The sequence below is a fragment of the Rhinolophus sinicus genome, linkage group LG09, assembly GCF_036562045.2.
Source record: "Rhinolophus sinicus isolate RSC01 linkage group LG09, ASM3656204v1, whole genome shotgun sequence".
In the NCBI taxonomy this organism is placed as follows: domain Eukaryota; kingdom Metazoa; phylum Chordata; class Mammalia; order Chiroptera; family Rhinolophidae; genus Rhinolophus; species Rhinolophus sinicus.
The window spans coordinates 33,164,592-33,185,359 of NC_133758.1; the positions used below are offsets into that span (position 1 = coordinate 33,164,592).

The 20,768-nt window shown below is 38.9% G+C and overlaps 1 protein-coding gene across 2 annotated transcripts in view; it reads left to right on the forward strand.

The window, feature by feature from the left end:
* Window positions 1–20,768, forward strand: part of GAREM1 (GRB2 associated regulator of MAPK1 subtype 1) — a 189,896-nt gene that overhangs the window by 101,773 nt on the left and 67,355 nt on the right. The window lies entirely within an intron of this gene.

The following is a 20,768-nucleotide window of genomic DNA, read 5'->3' on the forward strand; positions in this document are numbered from 1 at the left end:
GGGGCCTCACATTTTCATTTTGCACTGGGCCCTGCAAATTATGTAGCCAGCCCTGCTTCTAATAGATACACTGTTGGAATTCTGGCCTGGCTGAGGTTGCTGTTACTTCCTTTAACCCTGACCTTCTTCTAGTGGTCTGGTGTGTTCATCACCCAGACGTTGCTATGGCCACAAGGGTTGGAGGAAACTAACGTTCCTTACAAGGGAATTTGGAAGTCTACTAAATGAATGACACCCCAGAAAACTGTTCTGGCATCTTTCATTAGTTAATGTTTTGTCCTCCTCAAGAAGATATTTGACACAAAAAGAAGTGTTGTGTTTTTTTTAAGACTTTATTTTTATCACAGTTTTAGGTTCACAGCAAAATTATAGGGAAGATAAAGAGATTTTCCATATCCTCCCTGGTCCCAACTCATTCATAGCTTCCCCCATTATCACCATCCCCACTTGAGTGGTTATTTGTTACAATTGATGAACCAACTTGATTCTATCATTACCACCCAGAGGCCATAATTTACATTAAGGTCCGCTCTTGGTGTTCGTCTTAGTCCATTCCGGCAGCTATTACAGAAAACCTTGGACTGGGTGGCTGATAAACAACCGAACTTTATTTCATGCTTCTGGAGGCCGGGAGGTCCTAGGTCAAGGCACTGGCAGTTTTGGTGTCTGGTGAGAGACTGCTTTCTCCCAGCCGTGCTGGCAGTCTTCTCCCCGTGTTCTCACATGGTGGAAGGAGCAAGGGAGCCCCCTGCTAGCTCGCTTACAAGGGAACTGATCTGGTTCCCAAGGTCTCCACCCTCATAACCTAATCACCTTCCAAAGGCCAAATACCATCACACTGGGGATTAGGTTTCAACATAGGAATTTGGGAGTGGGGGGGGTACACAAACATTCAGTTAGTGTTTCACTTATGTATCCCTCCCTTTTGCTGGCCCCTGGTTAGTTTTCATTCTGCACTATGTATGGAGTTAAATGGCTGTCCTAGGAAAGATTAGCAGTGCTACACAACAGAGGAGTGGAAAGCTGAAGTTTGTAGCACCCTTTTGGGAGGAGGAAGCTGGTAATGACCCTGAGGTGGGAAAGGAGCCCCTACCCCACCCCCACGCCCACCCCCAGCAAGGAGAGCACAAAGAGGACTGAAATGAAATCGGTCCCTTATGGCCAACTCCTATAATGAGCACCACCCTCTGCAGGCAGTTCTCAGGTCCTGCCTGGTCACCCCTGGGCAGTTGGTGTGTCCCACCTGTGTTGCTGTAAAGGCCAGTTTTCGGAAGCATGCAAGTGTGGTGTGCTCTCTGAAAGTGTCTCCTCTGCCCCCTTCCTCTGTGGGCTGACTGAACCTGTCAACTCAGCTATGAATCTTTACTCTCTCAGCCAGCCAGAGACCTGTGCATGGGGGTGGGGTGTCATTCGAGCTTAGTGGTGGGGGCTAAGCTGAGTGTGTCATGTGTGTCCAGAGGCGTGGGATGGACAGTGCCAACTGAGGGTTAATGGCTTGTCACCACAAAGTGAAGAGGCAGGTTTTCCTGTTTGATTAGTAAATTGACTTTAAAGGCAGTTACCAAAGAAGAGCCTGAGAACTGTCTAGAGCAATGGCAGCCATTGGGAAGCCTCCAGAAAGATACATTTGAAAGACACAACCAATTTGGATATATTGAATTTGCTGTATCTCTTAAAAGAAGTTATGTATAATTATGTCTTATTTCTTCATTAAAATAATTTAAAATTACAGTATTCTAGAGATAGTTGTGTTTAGTGTCAGGAAAGATTTGTGACTTGTGGCTTAGATGAAGTTCTTGCTTTTTTCACTCTTTGAGTAAAAGTGTTGTTAAGGCTGAAAGCTCCCATTGCAGGTAACGCTAACTCAGGCATGCATTAGAGTGCTAGGCAGAGCCGATGAAACAATCAGAGGCCTTCCTTTTTCCTAGTGTATGTGGCTCTTCTCGATAACTGCTCTGGTCACGTGCTTGATGCCGTGCTAGACACTGGACATGCAAGGTTGATCAAGAGAAAGTCTCTCATCGGAGAGTTCACAGTCCTGGCAGGAAAAACACTAATCAGTGACACATTGAGAGAAAGGCTATGCATGAAAAGTTCAAGGAGTCTTGAGAGTTGGGAAGGAAAGGAAGAGATAATTTAGGTGGAGTTCAGGAAAAACGTTTTTTGAGGAAATGACTGGTGAGCTGAAACCTGAACAATGAGTTAGGGAAAAGAGAATTCCCAGCACATGGAACAGAGTGTGTAGAGGACATTGAAGCAAGAAGACGCTCCTTATATGAAAGGAATCCAGAGAAGGTCTGTGTCCCTGAAGCTCAGAAGGGAAGGAGGAGAGTGGCACAAGATTGCACTGCACAGGCAGGGAGGGGTCAGACAGCCAGGACCAAACACTCCATGAAGGGTTTTATTTTAAAATTATGCATATAATGGAAGCCATTATTAATACATGGGGGAAAGATTTAAACAGAAAAACCAGAAGTCTTGGATCTTCAAATGCCATCATAATGATGGTTCTCTTAGGAGGTAGTTTTGACACCTTACCAGAGACTTTTGGCTTAGTGAGATAAACCTGGGTTCGAATCCTGGTTTTGTTCTTTGCTAGCCATGTGGCCTGGGGCAAATGGCTTAATTCAGTGAGTCTCCATTTCTTGTAAAATTGGCATGATAATACCATATATTATAGTGGAGATTGAAAGACAGATGTAAGACACCTGTTATTACTGTTATTATTATGTATTTGAGGAATTTAAACAAATGTAAGTAGGCAGAGGACTAGGGTAATAATTATCTTGTCATTAAGTAGGAAAGGGATACATGTAAGAGTTTGTTCCAAGAATCAAAGACAGGAGCCAAAAAAAATACATGTATTTAATTGTCTTTGTTATGGAAAAACTCAGAAAGCCTAGCAATAGAACTTGAATAATTTCACTCCTTTTCCTCCTGGGCGTTTTTACTTTGGGTAATTATAAAGTTAAACAGCTTGTAGGTAAGAGTTTAGAAAGCAAACATAGGAGTTTGATGTGCGTGGTCATTTGACATATTTAAAAATCCCTGATATATAGTTATCAGTGCAGTTAGAATTACTCATTTTCTCAAGGAAAAGTTTTTGGAGACCATAATTTATTTTGAAATAGGAAAATATTGCTAACCTGACCTGCATCACGGTGATTCATTCTTTTCCCATTTTGCTCCTTACAACAAACCAAGAAGCCAGATGTTTAGTTGCCGAAGATGAAAGCCGTTCCCTTAGAAATGCTGAATGAAAGAAAAAGTGCTTCTCCAGAATGGCCAGGTCTGTTCAGAGGTAATCTTGACCTGATTCAGGCAGTAGGATGTTGCTCATGGCAACAAAGAGCACTGACAGATACATTCATTTTCTAAAATAAGCCTTCTCTAATAATAAGTTTGTGTGGAATTTTCCTGGTCACTGTATCGAGTGTTCTTTTTTTCAACGATTGTGTGGGGACCTACAGCATATTCAATTTTGTTAGGCTTATAACCTTTTTTTTTCAGTTTTTATTGGGGACTATTGGGGAACAGTGTGTTTCTCCAGGGCCCATCAGCTCCAAGTCGTTGTCTTTCAATCTAGTTATGGAGGGCGCAGGTCACTGGCCCATGTGGGAATCGAACTGGCAACCCTGTTGTTCAGAGCTTGTGCTCTAACCAACTGAGCCATCCGGCTGCCCCAGGCTTATAACCTGTTGATTACTTCTGTTCACTGAAAAATCCTCCATTTCTTTTACTGAGGTTTTTTTTTTTTTTAATTTTTATTTATTTATTTACTTATTTACCCATTAACACACTCTTGTTCTTTCTGTGAATGTACATCACACTTAAGTGTGGCAAGTCCTTAGTGCCCCTATATTTAGAAGTATCAGGATAAAACCAGTGATTTTGAATGTCATTATTTTAAACAATAAAAATGAAATAAAAAACTTCTGATGTGTTTGCATGTTCGTTGAACATTTTTTCCTAGCTGTTGTTAGTGACCGAAATATTGAATGTAAACCTCTGAACCATGAGTACAAAGCTAGTAATTTTGACTACTTTCTGCTCTGTTCTTGATTTCTTAGTTTATGATTATCATAAACAGAAATCCAGGTAATAGATCTAAAATGTAGCCATATCTAAAATTTATTCCAAAGATGCAAACTAAGAAACTTTTATTTACCCAAAGATACGATTCTAGGAGGCATTTGTTCTTCCATTCTTGTTTTAAGAGTCTTTTTTTTTTTTAAGGAATTAAATGTAGATTTGTAAAATTGTGTAACTGCTGGCTAGTTTTGGAAAACACTTAGAATGTCGTAATTAGACATGAGCTCTTCAATATCAGTAATGAGCCTTAGACTATTTTCTCTGTCAAATTTTTTTCTTCCATCTCTGACTCCCAACGTTCTCTCTTAATGGCCTATAAATACAATTTTGTTTGTGGAATTTACTGGCCCAGAGTCTATTGATACAATGCTCTCTGTGGTAAATTTATCATCAGGCAAATACAGTAGCAGTAGCTTCTTCTGTCACTCTTTCTTCACTTATCTTGCTTATGACTTCGGGTTTCTCCCAAAACGTTTATTTAAACACAGTTACTAAAACCCTGGAGGGAGGTCACAGGACTAGAATTCTAATTGCTACTTTGACCCCAGGCAAATCATTGAACCTCTCTGGGCCAAGTTTAACCAGAGTTGAAGGAGTTGGACCCTGTTATCTCTGACGTCTCTTGTATGCCATTCTGGGATGATTAAAATGGCAATCCTGCTTTTGTAGACAAGGTTGAGAGAAAATTATAGCTTGTTTCTCTCCGAGCTACAATGTGTTATTAAAGTTTTAAGTTTGCATTATAGAAACAAGTTTTCATGTGGTGCTAGTGCTGGTAGCAATTGGAGTTAATTTTGGACTCGCCCAGATGAAAACTGCAATCCTTCTAGCCATAGCTATCTCTCCTTTGTGTAACATTCACTCAGTCATGTAACAAATATGTATTGATCTATGAGCTAGGTACCAGGCATTCTTTTAGGCACTGAAATAGAATGTTTTGTATAATACATTTATCTTAAACTTTGCAACTCTGTGTTTTTTAATGACTTTTTTTATATTTTCAAACTAAGCTATGAATATTTAGAAGTGCACACAAAATCCATGAAACTCACATAATCCTTCCCTAATTTTGTTTTGCTTATATAGTTAAATAATATTTTCACCACTGATAGGGATTTCGGTATAGAGGACGCAAAACAAATGTGGAGCAGAAAAGGCACAGCCTCTGGTACTAAATTTTTCTTTAATTTTCACTGCAACCTTATAATGCTAGTGAACTTGTCAGTTTATATTACCAAGATGATTTACACGTCACGTATGTCATCTTTGGTCCTTTGGCATCACTAATATTCATCAGTTTCTTAACATTGACTATGTAGGACATCTTTTACGTGTAATCGTTTCTAACTAGTCAGTTTATTAATATAAGATTATATAATATTTCTAAGGACAAAACTTTGTTTTCTTGACTTTCAAGAGTTTCAGTCCTCCCTCCCCTCTACTGCCTCCCTTTCTTCCCTGGGTTAACGTCTCCCCAGCCCTCTAATAGTTCTAAATCATAAAGATTAAGGTTCCAAGTGGCCAGTATTTTCACACACTCATAGAACAGCGTAGAATTGTTTCACAATCAAGAAGGCAATTTAGAGTCCACTTGCCGAAAGTGATGTGATTTCAATGTAGTCAAATTGATTAAATAATCATTTTCTCCTTCCATGGCTCATTTTTGTCTCCTTATCCTTAATCTATTGGTAAACTTTATGTAATTTTTAATGTACTTTTACCTAATGTAACTCAGAATTCAAAGCCTGTAAACATCCTCATGTAATCAAAGCAAGAAATTCACTACATTATGCCAGTTACTTTAAGAACTTACCAAAGTGTGACAAATCCTTTTAACTCTTAGAGTTGGGCCAACGTCAAAAAAGTTGGCTGTACACGAATGAAATAGCTATTATGTAAATAAATAGTGGTGTTCACAGGCCCCCAAAAGTTGAGGCAATCCTTCCTTTATGTGGCAGTATTGTCACTGAAAATTAAAAGTAGCAGTTAGGATTTCTCTGACCCAACACTGCTGTATCCCCTACACTGAGAAAATACCTCGCACACACAGTAGGTATTTGTTGGGTAAAAAAAAATGCTCTGACTTTATTAGCATCTGGTTAGAATGTTTTTGCACATTTCTTTATGTGGGAACACTTAAAAATTTTATATTAATGGAATAAAAGTCAGTGAAAAAAGATGTTCATATAGATTCTCATTCTAAATAGAAAATCAGTGTAACTTTTATTTTCATATTAGCATCTGACTCTTAAAAACTCAGTGAAAAGCAACAGGTGATCTAGTTAGGGTATGGAAATTTACAGATCAAAGATTTAGTGTGAGTTGGTCTCTTATTAACAAAACAAAATGAATTGAAGCCTTTATTTTGTTGTGTATATTCTAAGCACCTTTGTGTTCTCAATTGAATCACTTACATATTAGCAGCCCCAGAGGGAGGTAATTGGGGACTCCTCTGTCCCCAGGCCCCAGCTAAGGACTTTCCTCTTCTGTACACCCCACATCAGCCTGGAATTCTCTCTCCTCCACCCTCATCCTTCCACACCACACCCTACTTCCATGGAGATTCTCCCCTTCCCTCATAATGACAGATGTTCATGGGTCTGGTTTTTTAACCTGATCCTGGGGAAAGAGAAGGTACATGCAACAGGAAGGAGGGAGGAGGTGAACTTGGGCTCGCATGAACCCTCATGAGCCTCCCCTAGACTCCGGCCCCCTCCTCTGTCTATTTCACTCTTCACTTCATCTCAACCTCCTTCCCCTCCCTGCCTTATGGAGCCTACACCCCCAAATCCTTCAGCAGGACAGGCAGTGAAAGGATTCTGGGCTCCAGTGGGAAGGAAAGGATGCCCGCCCACAGGCCAGCCTGGCAGTACAGGAGGATGGGTTCCTGCCCCCACACCCCACCCCGTGGGGGGGTGGCCTGGGATGCATTTTCTCCCTGTTCTGTAGAACCCTTGGCCTTGTCTTAGTATTATTATGCTTTAAATCAGGTTTTGTGTGCTGATCTGGGAATTTAATCCCCAATTGTAATCTTGTTTTCCTGGGAAAATGTGAAAAATTTGAAGAATTAATAAATGAACTTTGGGGACCATGTATTTGTAATTTGGTGCCTACCTTTTTTCTGATAAGGGTGTATCCTACAGCTGCTGTTCAAAAGGGCATTGAGGTGAGGGTTGAGAAGGAAAAGGCGGTTGTTGGTTTTGTTTTAACATTCAGAATTTTTAGCTCTAAAAGCAGTTTTGAATCATTTTCACTTGTGATTTTTCCATTTAAATGGGAGCATTTTAGACATAATGCATTCGCACAGAAAAACATGTATTTCAGATACATATAATTCCATAAATGTACATATCACTGAAGAAAGATTCTTTTTCACACACTTTTCTATATGGCATGGAAACTAATAGTTTAATCCATCTTTTCGAAGAACGTCCTGAGAATTTTAATGTAGAGTAATAGCAGACTTAACATTGTGGTGTCGTCCATGGCAAGCAAAATTGTTTTGTGTGTGTGAGTGATGTTTTTTGTTCATGTAAGAGACCTGAAAAAAGGAGAAGCTATTGCTTAAGAAACACATTTTCGCTTTTCAAGGTGTTACTTAGAATATTTATTACGGAAGTTTCCAGGACATTGAGTATTTAAGGTCATCCTTGAACCTAATTATCTCCACACTTCTCTTGGTTAAACTCCACTAAATGAAATGTGTATTCAGAAATTTGGTTGAATTGTGTGAAACCTGTGTCGTGCAGGCACTTGAAACCACATTTTAAAGCTTTGTGTGGAAAATGTCTGAACCTTTATTAATATATTATTTATATCTGAGTTAAGTAGAGCTAAGCACTATATTTGTTGTTCTCTTGCTTGCATCAGTAGTTTTACATAAGTCTTCTCTACTGATAAATTTGAGTCAGACTAATGAGTAATAAATCTAAAGGTAACCTTTTAAACCCATTGGAGAGCCAAGAAAGTGAATATGTAATTGTGATTTAAAAGGATATGTGACTGGGGGCCGCCCCGGTGGCTCAGGCGGTTAGAGCTCCATGCTCCTAACTCCTAGGCTGCCAGTTCGATTCCCACATGGGCCAGTGGGCTCTCAACCACAAGGTTGCCAGTTCAACTCCTCGAGTCCCGCAAGGGATGGTGGGCTGTGCCCCCTGCAACTAGAAAACGGCAACTGGACCTGGAGCTGAGCTGCGCCCTTCACAACTAAGACTGAAAGGACAACAACTTGAAGCTGAACGACACCCTCCACAACTAAGATTGAAAGGACAACAACTTGACTTGGATAAAAGGCCTGGAAGTACACACTGTTCCCCAATAAATCCTGTTCCCCTTCCCCAATAAAATCTTAAAAAAAAAAGGTTATGTGACTAAGGTACTCAAATGCATTTCACACAGGTGTATGGGTGTTCCTTTCTAGTTGAATGCAGTTGAATGAAAATTACTTCCTACTACGTTAAAATAGCATTATTGATTACTATAAACTTTTTTTTAATGATATGAGAAAATACAACAGTGTACCATGAAATTTAACAGTTGACAAGGCAGAAGTACCAGAAGTTTAACCAATTGTTTAACTAAACAATTAATTTAAGATATAGGTGCCTAGTTTGCATCAACTTTCTCCCAAATGATTTGCTAATGTTTGTTCTCTTTCAAGTTAAAATTAGGCACACCATTCAAAAACTTCACCCATTTATCAAAAAGTAGAAACTTCCCTAATAAATTGCAATTTTCTTAAAACATCATGCTTTACATTCCTGATATGCCATAAAATGTAATGTGGAACAGAAATGTAAAACCTTGACCAGTTGGTTTCATGTGTATTTTGAAACCAGAAGGCCATCAACATTGTTTTTACATTATGAACTTTGATGTTTTTATAACTCACATAATCTTTTTATTGCATAGAGTAGAAATGAAAGCTCTTCAATTTATAGTTTGCTGAATAATGGACAAGCACCCAAATAAGAGCTTTAAAAAGTGACCTGCAAGAGTTGACTTGATATATAAAACTCTTTAAAAGTGCATTTTAGAGCTGTTTTCAAATTTCCTAGAGAGAAGGGCTCTTGTCTTTAGTTTGAAGCAGCATCAGCTAGACCACATGTAGTCGGAAATATTGACATCCACAAGTTTGAGTAGAAATGTTTATCACCTAATTTAAATGTCTTTGGATCCAAATTCAGTATCTTAAAAAACCCTGGCTCTCTTTTTAAAGGAGTCGGGGCAAGAATGTACTGTCAGCTCAAAATCCTAATCAGTCTATTATAATAGTAGTTCTACTGAGGTTGAGCTGTTTCGGGTTATTTTATTTCTTCCTTTCCAAACTGTAAAGTGGTTAAATGACTTTCATAAATAGACTTTTTTATGTCTCCATGTGTATGTATATTTAGAGAGAAGAGAGACTCCGAATGACTCATTCTGAAGGGGGAGGGGGACCAGGCAGTTTTTAACTTTTCAAATAGCTTTCTTTTCTCCTCTTCCCATTTCTTCACTGAAACTTGCCAGTTATTGTACATAAAAAGTGTTCCCTTTCTTTTAACTATCTCTCCTTGTTGCCAAGGTGTAAATCAGAAAGCCCAAGTTTCTTTCTCCCGCTTCATAAACAAGACCCAATTCTGCTTCAGACACTTGGAGCCCTGCCAAAGTGGTCATGATGATGTCAGTTTACCAAGAATGTTCACATTTCTCATGCTGTGTTCCACATTCCCTGGGCTCAAGCAATGTCCTTTTAGAGCTTATTGAAGTTTTAGGGGTGGATTTAAAAAGCATGCCTTGTTTTCAGTACTTGATGCTACCTTTTCAAAATCAAGGATCCATTTTTAACAGCATGACAGTTTACAAGCCCACATGATACATTTTGTATTTCTTGATTAAGGAAATACAAAATGACCCAAAGTGTATCAGGTGGTGAAACCAGTAAGATTTGTTAGTCTAATAAATTGAAATTTTTATGAATTTAGTATTCCCTCATTTGGCAAATAATCATTTTATTTTATTCTACGTTATAATATAGTAATTTGCAATGTATTGTTTTATTGATTTTTAAATGTTTACCAATTACAATGGCATCTATCTATTTTTGGAAAGAAATACTTATATGTAGATACTAATCCGTGTACAGAATTCTTAGCTTGCATTACTAATTAGTTCTTGGTTAGCTGATTGGAAACCACTGTACTGTAGACAATTATTTCTAATTATTTAATAAATGATCTTGGCCAATAAGCTATAAACATTAGAAAAACCTGATAGTTTTTGAAGATTATTTAAAGAGATAGATAGTTACAGTTGAAGTGAAGTTTAACATTGGATATTCCTGCCCTGGTAAACTTAATGGACTTCTCATATATGGAGAACTTTTGAGGACCGTGAAAAGTTCAGACCTTCTAAGATTTAAAATGTGTTTAAGATTGATTTTATGGACTTCCAGAGAACAAAGATTTAAAATAAAACCTGTTCATTTTTATATCTGCTATATTTGATCTATTTATTCCCAAATATCTGAAACAATGTGTAGAGTTTTAGTTCTGGTGATCTTTGAAGAACAAATAGTCTGACTAAAATTTTACGGGTAAGGCCAAGATACCTGAATAATTCTGGATAGTTTAACTACATGTTAGGAAAATTGGACTAAGTGTGGTAAATTCTGTGAAATATATTTATCCTCAGACAGAATTCTTTGTAGATACCAAACAGATATGTGTGTGTGTGGGGTGTGTGTGTTTGGATTTCTTACAATTAATGTACATTAATGAACTAATTAACCTAAATAAAGTTATTTATACTTTAAATATATTTGATTTTTTAAAATATCCTCTCCTGTGAGTTGGTAAATTACATATTTACAAGGTGGGAAAGGGGGATTTTCTTTAATATTTAATTGTTTTTCTTTTTTTTATTAAAATTTATTGGAGGTGACAATGGTTAGTAAAATTACATTGGTTTCAAGTGTTCAATTCTGTAATACATCATCTGTATATTAATTTTTTAATTGAACTCTGCCTGACTTTCTAGGCTAATGTTAGATATTGCCTACTTTTCTCTTACGATGATGGAGGTGTAAATAATTTTTTTTCCTCACCAAGTTTTGATTAATTCAAAATAATGGGATTTCTTGAAACAGATCCTAGCCAAAACTAAGAGAAGTATTAATCATAGGCATAGCTCTGGCCATCTGCCCTTTGTTCTCTTTGGAGCCGCATAGTGTATCCTTTTAATAATTTCTAGAGCACTCACTTGTGGCTTTTTACAAGTTTCCAAACAAGTTTAAACTAGGCACATTAAAAATCGAGTTGGAATACAGAGATTTTTAAATCTCTATTTTAAGAAATAATTGCAGATTCCAAAGGTAATTTTCAAATTAGCAAGAAGGCCTCGATCCATGTTTCACATTCTCTAGAATTTCCAGAGTAAACTTGGCAGAGCTAGAAAAGGACCTGAAATCTAACCATGTCCAACTTCCAGATACTACTGCCTTCCCAAAATGAATTCATGACCGTGACAGATCAAAATTGATGAATTGCTTTAGGCAAGTGAGTACGTATATAATAGAATACCATAGAAGTCTTCAAACAAATGAAGTAGTTACCTGGCATGAAAAGATAGCCAACAGAAGTGTCTAGTAAGCCACATATTTTGTTGTACTCTTTTAGATATGACTCATGTCTCTCTGTGGGCAGGAACTGTCTGAGAAACACTATGATACGCCCTTTTTCTACTTTTACACATTGCACAAAACACATAAATATGTTTTTAATTGACGCTGATTTGGGCTTTTTCTGATTTAGGGTTCAAGTAGTTGTTGATTGTTTTGTGCATCCTGTGACACTTCATAAAAAAGAAAAATCCCCTTTCAAGAAGTCTTCCCCAATGGACCCAAACTTGTTCTCTATTATCCAATTAGTACATTTCCCTCAGATCACCTTTGAAATTGTTGTTCTAAATTTGGTTCCTTTTATTATTTCTCTTGTCTCCTAATTTTCAATATGAGCTCCCTCATGTTCCTTTTGTTCACAAGCAGGCAACTGGGGTGGGAGGGGAGGAGGTTGTGGGAAGTGACGGCATCCTGGCTTAACAGGACAGCAGGCCATTCCGGAAGCTGCAGGGCAATGCCTTCTATAGACCACAGGACCACCATGTTTGTTTGTTGTCGTCCATGTTCTTTTACTAAACATTAATCTTTTATTCTCTCAACTATTTCCTTTTATCTTCTAACTGTCTTAAAAATCACCTGTTTTTTGTTGTATGCACATGGCCCGCAGTTGGGGACACAATATATATGCATATGTCCATAAATTAAGGCCTCATACCTGGCTCTCAGAGGGTGAGTTTCTATTCAGACTTCTCCAAATTCTATTTCCAAATAGAAACGGCGTGTAAACAAAGCCGAGACTGAGATGGAATTGAACTGAGATTGTGCTGCCACAGTGTCTCCTCCCTTCTGTTTAACCCTGGTCACAACCTCCTTCCCTTTTGTGGGAAGTTCTTTTCAGATCTGCTGCCTTCTGCAAGGCTTTTTCTCCCCGGTAGTTCAACTCCGCTTTGTAAAATTCTTCTAATGTTAAGTTTGTGTTTTGGGAACTTTATTAAAAGTTCTTGAATCAGATTCTATGAAGTTCTTCAAAACCCAGTGATTCCATATCCCTTTATTTTTTCAACATCTGAAACACTACCAGGATAAATAAATTGATCGATTTTCTGATTCCCATAACACTAATGCACTATAAAAATAAGCAGAACAATAAGCCATTTGTTCTCATGCCACCAAAGAAAAACCCAAATCCTTTGATTGTATGGGAATTTTGTTTTTATGTATGGTCTGAAACAAAAGAGCGATCAACAAAAGTATCTCAGAGCTTGGATACATTTCTTTAATAGCAAGATACCTCTAACAGTATCTATCACTTTCTAAGAGGATTTGCTTTATATCAGTGAAACATTTGCAGAATACTTAAAGGAATTCTCTTAAAAGGATGGTGCAGTTGTATTGGGAGTTTGTATTGGTAGATCTAAGCAGTTAAGGTCAGTACTTTTATTTTGTGAGAGCACCCCTAAATGTTTTTATCTAACTGTTACATTTAAAATTCTGTACTTGCTTGATTTTCCTTCTTTTTCAGTTATGTTTAAATTAAGCAATACATTGATGTTGATACTGTAGTAAACTTTTGATAAACATGGCAATTTATGTGGGGACTCCCAGACTTGAACCCAAGTCAGAGTTAAAACAAAACCAGCCCAGAGTGTAGTATAAAATAGACTTACGCGTAACGTAATCTTAGTGGAAAGCACATCCAGTGATGAGAACATTGAGGTGATTGACCACCGCACGACATGTGATCTGCTTTTGGCTGGCTGGACCCTTCCTCTGACTACCTGTGTCAGTGGTGCCATCATCTCCTGATTCTGAGAGCCGAGGCAAGTTGCTTCCAATGTCATTTTCATCAAATTGTCCATGTGAATCCCAGCCCGAAACTCCTCAGTTCTTTTCATCCTGAGAATCCAATAAGCATTTTTTGTTTGAGCGAATTTAACCAGAATCTGCCATTTCCTACGCTCATAGCCAACTTAACCAAATTAGCATTGCCTTACCACGGTCATAGCAAGACTTCTAAAGGTTTTCCTATTTTTCAGTCTACTGGCAGAACTCAGTACCGATTAAAATGGAAGTAATTTGTCTTTTATCTTTTTTTCATGGCATTATTTTCTCTGTACTACTTGTTTATCATTGAATGATATTTCTAATTATCCATTAAAATTTTTTGACAAATTTTAGTTTTGGTTTAGATTTCAACAATTTAATGAGATGAAATATGACTGCTGGAGAAGACTTCCCATGCTAATTGATAGTAATACTGGATTTCTAACAATGGTCTTCTAGTACAAAGACACTTCACTCATTTGTAGTCATTTTCACCTTTTCACAAATACCATGATTTTATACTTAATCTGTCCCTGGATAATCGAGAGTTAACTGTACTCTGTGCATACGTTTGATTTGCTCATACATTTTACTTTCCTGGTTTGCTTATAGGCTATAGACTATTTTATTGTAGATTATTCACTAGCTCTCTGACCTGTCACTTCATTGTTATAAATATATGTATAAGTATATGCATGTGATGTATCATTTTGTAATGTTTTATTTTGAAAATGGTTTTTATTTCAGCAATCCTTAGCTTAATTTTTTACCCATATAATTTAATTTCAAAAAATATTACTCAAATAATAAGGTATTTCTAGATATAGTAAATTGCTGTTTACTCAGCATAGTGAGTAGTTACTTTTTTTTCCCGTTTAGTGTAATTAGACATAACTATTGGTAATTTCTGTGAAGAACCCAGTAGTGCAGGACCAGCTTTCAATAAGAATGTAGCCTATTCAATCTAAATCCAGTTGGGTATCTGGATCCAAAAAGAGATCAAATTCAAAAGAAACAGTCTGATAGATGGGGTCTGGAGGTGGGACAGCACAGCTGTGTGAATATAATGCAGAGGTGATATTAATCCAGTTACCAAGCTGGGCATTTACAAGACTTCCTCCAGGGTGGGACGTGAGAAGACCAGAGCAGGATGTACACAGGCCTTTGGAGATCTGAGCCTTGGCAGAAACACAAGAGGACATGATCCAGAGACTATTAGTGTACCCAGGGGGGTGGTTGGAAAAACTCCCCTGCCCCAGGGCTTGAGATGCAAGGGATCCAGGCAGCAGCCCTCTGTATTCAAGCTTTGGACACAAGAGCTGGGAGGCAGAGCTGCCTGCGAGTATCCTGGACTGCTGCCCTCAGCAGGCTGCCGGGAGTGGGTGGCTCTCTGACACTTGGATGTAGTCCTAACAACTGAGATGGATCTAGACAGTACTAAAGATGGTAACCACTGCTTCCTATGAAGATGATATAAACATATGTTGGGCAAACCATAATATGTTGCACTGAAATCTATAATAGTTTGGAACATACGAGATTAATTGTATGAGGTACAGGTTTGGTTTGGTTTTTAATTAGCTTGCTTTGAAAGTGCTCTTGTGAAAAAATTCTAAAATTAATATGGAACCACAAAGGACTGTGAAAAGCCAAATCAATCTCAAGAAGGAAGAACAAAGCTGGAGGCAACACGTTTCCTGATTTCAAAATATATAGCAAAGCTCCAGTAATTAAAACAGTATCCTACTGGAATAAAGACAGACATATAGACGAATGGAATAGAATGGAGAGCCCAGAAATAAACTCATACATATAAAGTCAATTGACCTTTGAAAGGGGAGCTAAGAATACGAGTACACAATGGGAAAAGGATAGTCTCTTCACTCAGTGGTGCTGGGAAAACTAGATATCCACATGCAAAGTAATGAAATTGGACCCTTATATTATACCATACACAAGACTCAACTCAAAATTGATTGAAAACTAAACATAGCACCTGAAACTGTGAACCTCATAGGAGAAAATATAGAGGAAAAACTTCTGGACATTGGTCTTGGCAATGATTTCATGAATATGACATCAAAAGCACAGACAACAAAGGCAAAAATAGATAAGTGGGGCTCATCAAATTAAAAACCTTCTGCACAGCAAAGGAAACTATCAAGAGAGTAAAAAGGCAACCTACAGAATATAATAAAATATTTGCAAACCATATATCAGATAAAGGGTTAATTTCCAAAATATATAAGAAATGCATATAAGAAATGCAAGAAATGGCTACAGCCCAATAGCAAAAAAACTGATTAAAAAATGGGATAAAGGCTTGAATTAGGCATTTCTTCAAAGAAGATATACAACTGTCCAACATGTAAATGAAAATCTACTCAGTGTCACTCATCATCAGAGAAATGCAAATCAAAACCATAAATGAGAAAGCACTTCACACCTGTTAAGAGGACTGTTAATCAAAACCAAACAAAAAACAATAGACAAGTGTTAGTGAAGATGTAGAGAAATTGAAACCCTGTACACTGTTGGTGGGAATGAAAAATGGTGTAGCCACTATGGAAAACAGAATGCAGATTCCTCAAAAAAATTAAAAATATGAATTACCATATGATCCAGCAATCTCACTTCTGGGTATTTATTCTAAAGAATTCAAATCGGGATCTCAAAGAAATACTAGCTCTCCAGTGTGCACTGAAGTACTACTGACCATATGCAAGATGTGGAAATAGCCTCAATGTTCATCAACAGATGAATAAAGAAACAGTAGGTAGAAACACACACACACACACACACACACACACAATAAATAATACTCACTAAAAGAAGGAAATCCTGCAGTATGCAACAACATACCCAGAGGATCGCAGCAGTGTCCTAATAGGTTGCTCTCACCTCCTCTTGTCCCTGCTCCATTTGGAAGCCAGAGTGTGCGGATCTTTTTAAAACACAAATCTGATCATGTTACTGCCATGTTTAAGAAATAAAGTCAAGTGACTTCCCATTGCTCTTAAGGGAAATATCAAAATTTCTCTTTTGTAAGAAAAAAATTCAGTATGTTTCAGTTCTCTCTTGTTTAGTTGTCTTTATGTGTTTGAGCACAGAGCAACCTATTCAAGGGTATGTAAAACACTTTGCATCCGTCCTTCAGGGGATGGGATTGGAGATGGAACTGATTGGTGGCCTTAGCATGGTTGCTAAGAGCTGAACTCTAAGACCAGACTACTTAGGTCCGTATCCAGCTCTCACTGGCCTGCTATATCCTCTTGGGCATTTCACTTACACTTAATTTCTTTGTGCCTTGATAAGGATAATAACAGCGTGAAAGCACTTAGAAAATGTTTAGTGTCTAGTACTGTGTGTTTGCCGCTGTTTTCCTCACTGTTACTTTTTTTCCTATTGTTGATTTGTTACAATAAACAGATACCTTTAAATGCATTTAGATGTTTTAAAGAAAAGGGGAACAAAGAGGCTCAAGGATATCTGGGCGAAATTCTTACTGCTGCCTACAAGCTTCTGTGCAATAGGCCCCTGCCTGTTCTTCACTTCGTCTTATGCGGCTTTTCTTTCTGTTGCTCTTCAATACCTAAGTCACCCAGTCTTCTCATTTCCGGCAGCCTAACTTCTGCTCACCTTTCAGGTCTCAGGTCAGAGTGACTTCCACAAGAGCCAGGCCCGTAGACAAGGCCAGATCCACGGACTCAGCCCTTTTGCTTAATAACTTTTACTCAAGTTGTAGTTACTTATTTCTTTGAGTGATTGTTTAATAACTGATACCCAGTGCACCCCCTTCACTTGACTAGCGCCTCTAAGAGGCCAAGATGTCTATGTCACTCACCATTCTGTCCCCAGTGCCTAACACAGCAGGTTGCCAAACTAAGGAGGAAATGGGTGTTTCACAGAACCTGGAGTGCCAGACCGAGTGGAGGAAAGACAATAGGTTCTGTGAGGAACTGGCAGAAGTGACAGTGGAGAGGAAAGGAGCTGCTACATTTGAAAGGAGATTGTCGTTCCTGCCAAGGATTTTGAGTGGTATCCAGATATCTTTGAGAAGCTGATGAAGATGTTAGCCAGGGCCATCATTATAGGATTAGGGTGCATTTTAGAGCAGTCACTCCAGCACCAGTGTGGTGGGTGGATAGTGGAGCCCAGAGCCAGACTGTAGTTCAGTGCAGAGATGAAACTAGCAAGGGCCAGAATGTAGGCAGCAGGGATGCAGCAGAGGGAACAGAGACATTCAGAAATATTTGGATGGAAAGAACTAATAATACGAGTGACGGAGTGGATATGCAGCCATGCGATGAAGAAGAAGATGACTTGTAGACGTCTGGTTGGTATTACTTTACGGATTGCGACTTTCATTTGGGAAGTTAAGAAACAGAGGGTAAAGACCAGATGTCGAGAGCAACATAATGAAATGAGAGTTTTATGTGCTAAATGCCTATGAGACATCCTGGAGGAGTTGTCCGGTGGAGGCTTAAGCTGGACTGGGTTCGAGAGCGAGCGATTTAGGACATACGGGTTTGTACATGGTGAGGGCTGACGATGTGGGTGGGCAGCAACCCTTCCTGTAGGCCCAGCCCAAGCCCATCATCTTCTGTAAAGAAAATTTCAGTCGACAGGGAATCCAGGTCTCCCTATTTTGCCTAAACTGCACAACTTGGATTATAGATATTATTAGGTTTTATTTATCCCCTCGCCCTCAAAATAGCTCCCCAAGCACTTTTTTATTTCAGAAGTTTTTCTTAGAGGCCTGCAGAGAAGCTGTTCTATGCAGAGATGTCATTTCTGCCCACAGAGCTCTCCCTGCAGCACTAGGACAATGCTCTCACATAGTAGGTATGCAGGAATCACAGTAGGTATGCTGGTTCCACCATTCATCATGGGCCACAGGACTAGCATTCAAATCAGCAGTTGGTGTGGAGGCAACGGACAATATGAAATAAATTGTCATGGTTGATTATTAAAGAAAATTGAGAAGGGTGAATCATAGTGTATTAGTCAGGCTTCTCCAGAGAAGCAGAACCAGTGGGATGTATGCATATAATGTGTGTAGAAAGATGGAAGGAGAAACTGAGATTGGTTGATTGATTTATTTTAAGAAATTGGTTCATAGCAGTTGTGGAGGCTGGCAAATCCAAAATCGGCAGGCTGGAGACCCAGCGAGGAGTTGCAGTTCAACTGCAAAGGCAGTCTGTTGGCAGAATCCCCCTTTCCTCAGGGAACCTCAGTCTTTGTCTTAAAGCCCTCAACTGATTGGATGAGGCCCACTCACATTATGGAGGGCAAGTCTGCTTTACTCAGAATCTATTAACTGAATTGTTCATCCCATCCCAAAAAATACCTTCTCAAAAATATCTAGAATCGTGTTTGACCAACTCTCTGGGAACCGTGGCTGAGCCAAGTTGACACAGAATTAACCGTCACACCCAGTAAGCTGCCCTTGCCGATGCCATTCGTCTGTTTCAGGAATGCTCTGTGACGCTGCGTGTCTATGAAAGATGGCCTCCGTGTGAAGGTCAGATTTCAATCTGACCAGCTAGAGCAGGGGTGTCCAAACTGCGGCCCGCGGACCAACTGCGGCCCGCGATCCATTTTTTATTGGCCCGCAGCAAATTCCGAAAATATATTTAGTTTACTTAAATAAACCAGGTGAGGCAATACGTACTTCACCTCGAGTGAGTGGCCCGGCTGTTTGTATATTTTACCGGATATGGCCCTTGGTGGAAAACGTTGAAAAAAGTTTGGACACCCCTGATCTAGAGCTTCAATGTAAAGTGCCCAAAACATTCAAAATGTTGTGAGCCTTAAAGAAAACCAAGAGGCCTTTGTTACTTACTTATCCAAGTTCAGGAGATTTGCTGCTGCTTTTGAGGTGTGTAAGCATCATGGTTTCCTTGTTTTGTTTTGCCAAAGCGAAAGTGCAGGCAGTCACACACAGAAATCAGCATTTCATGGTTCTTGTCCACAAGTGGGGAAAATGAGGCTAGGCAATCTTAGGATCCATCCCAAATTGATGGCCATCAAGTGGCTGGGTTGAACCTAGGTCTTCTCACTTTAAATTGTACCTTTCCCCTCCTTCCCCTCCCCTGCCCCCAAACACCTTATTTCTAAAGACAGAGGAAGAGAGAGAAATGAATGAACATGACAATGACTATTTAAAGTAGAACTCCTACCTGAATTCAGGATAGGAGCAGTAAAAAAATGTTACCAGTTTGTATTCGTATGCCTTACTTGACCCTTCTGGGGTTGTGGGTATTTCAAGTTAGAGGAATTTAGGTTTGCAGTCCATTCCTTTCTAGTTCTGCCTTTTTGGTGACTATATTTGTGGACGAATAAGTATTGAAACTAAAGAAACCACCTCCTTCACTCTCTCTGGGTCATCCTCCCGACTGCCCTGTAGCATTTAAGAGTGTTTTCACAGTCACTGAGTCTGCCAGGTTTGGGTCTTGTGTTATGCCTCCTTCCAGTTTGTTTGGTTAGTTAGCTAATATGTTTTGCATTCAACCAAGGAAGTTCAAAATACTGTCTCTGAGAGAGCCAGCTAGGGTAGAAGTGCTGTCCAACTTATGAGTGGCACACTGGCTGAGTTCTCTGGGTGATGATTGAGCAAACTACCCACTAATTTTAGGCTGGGAAAGCTTGGAGCACAAATTGAGTTTTCAGTAGAAAATAATATCCTCCTCAGACATGCTAGCCCTTGGAAAGATCTTCTGGCTCACTAGGTCTTGGCCATTTGGAAAGTTAATATCCCAACTCATTCGTATATTAAGTGTGGTAAAGATTTGAGTTTTGAAAGTGTAACATTTTCAAATGTTAGATCACCTAGCCTTAGATCACCTAGCTCTCGAAGGTCATGAAAGGGAGGCTTGTCCTCTTCTCTGACTAATGTAGATAGGAAGCCGTGAGCCTCAAGCAACAATCTGTCCCTCAAGTGGATAAGCTGAGTAGCAGCACACAGGGCGACAGAATTTTCCTGAGTTACCACTTTCAAGCCTGTACAACAGATACTGAATTGTAGTACAAAATGTGTATTCATTGGTGGCCATACTTACATATGGTAACTTTTCAAAAAATAGTCCTGTGTCCATCACGTGCCTTGGTTTTGTGGATAAAGTTCAAGTTCGGGAGCCACAGCTCCCTTTGGTCTTGCACAGCAAAATTGCATATGGCTTTGTTAGTCCCAATTCGGGCACCGTTTTGATCTTTTTGGAACTAAAATGAGGCCATTAAAAATCAAACATATGTT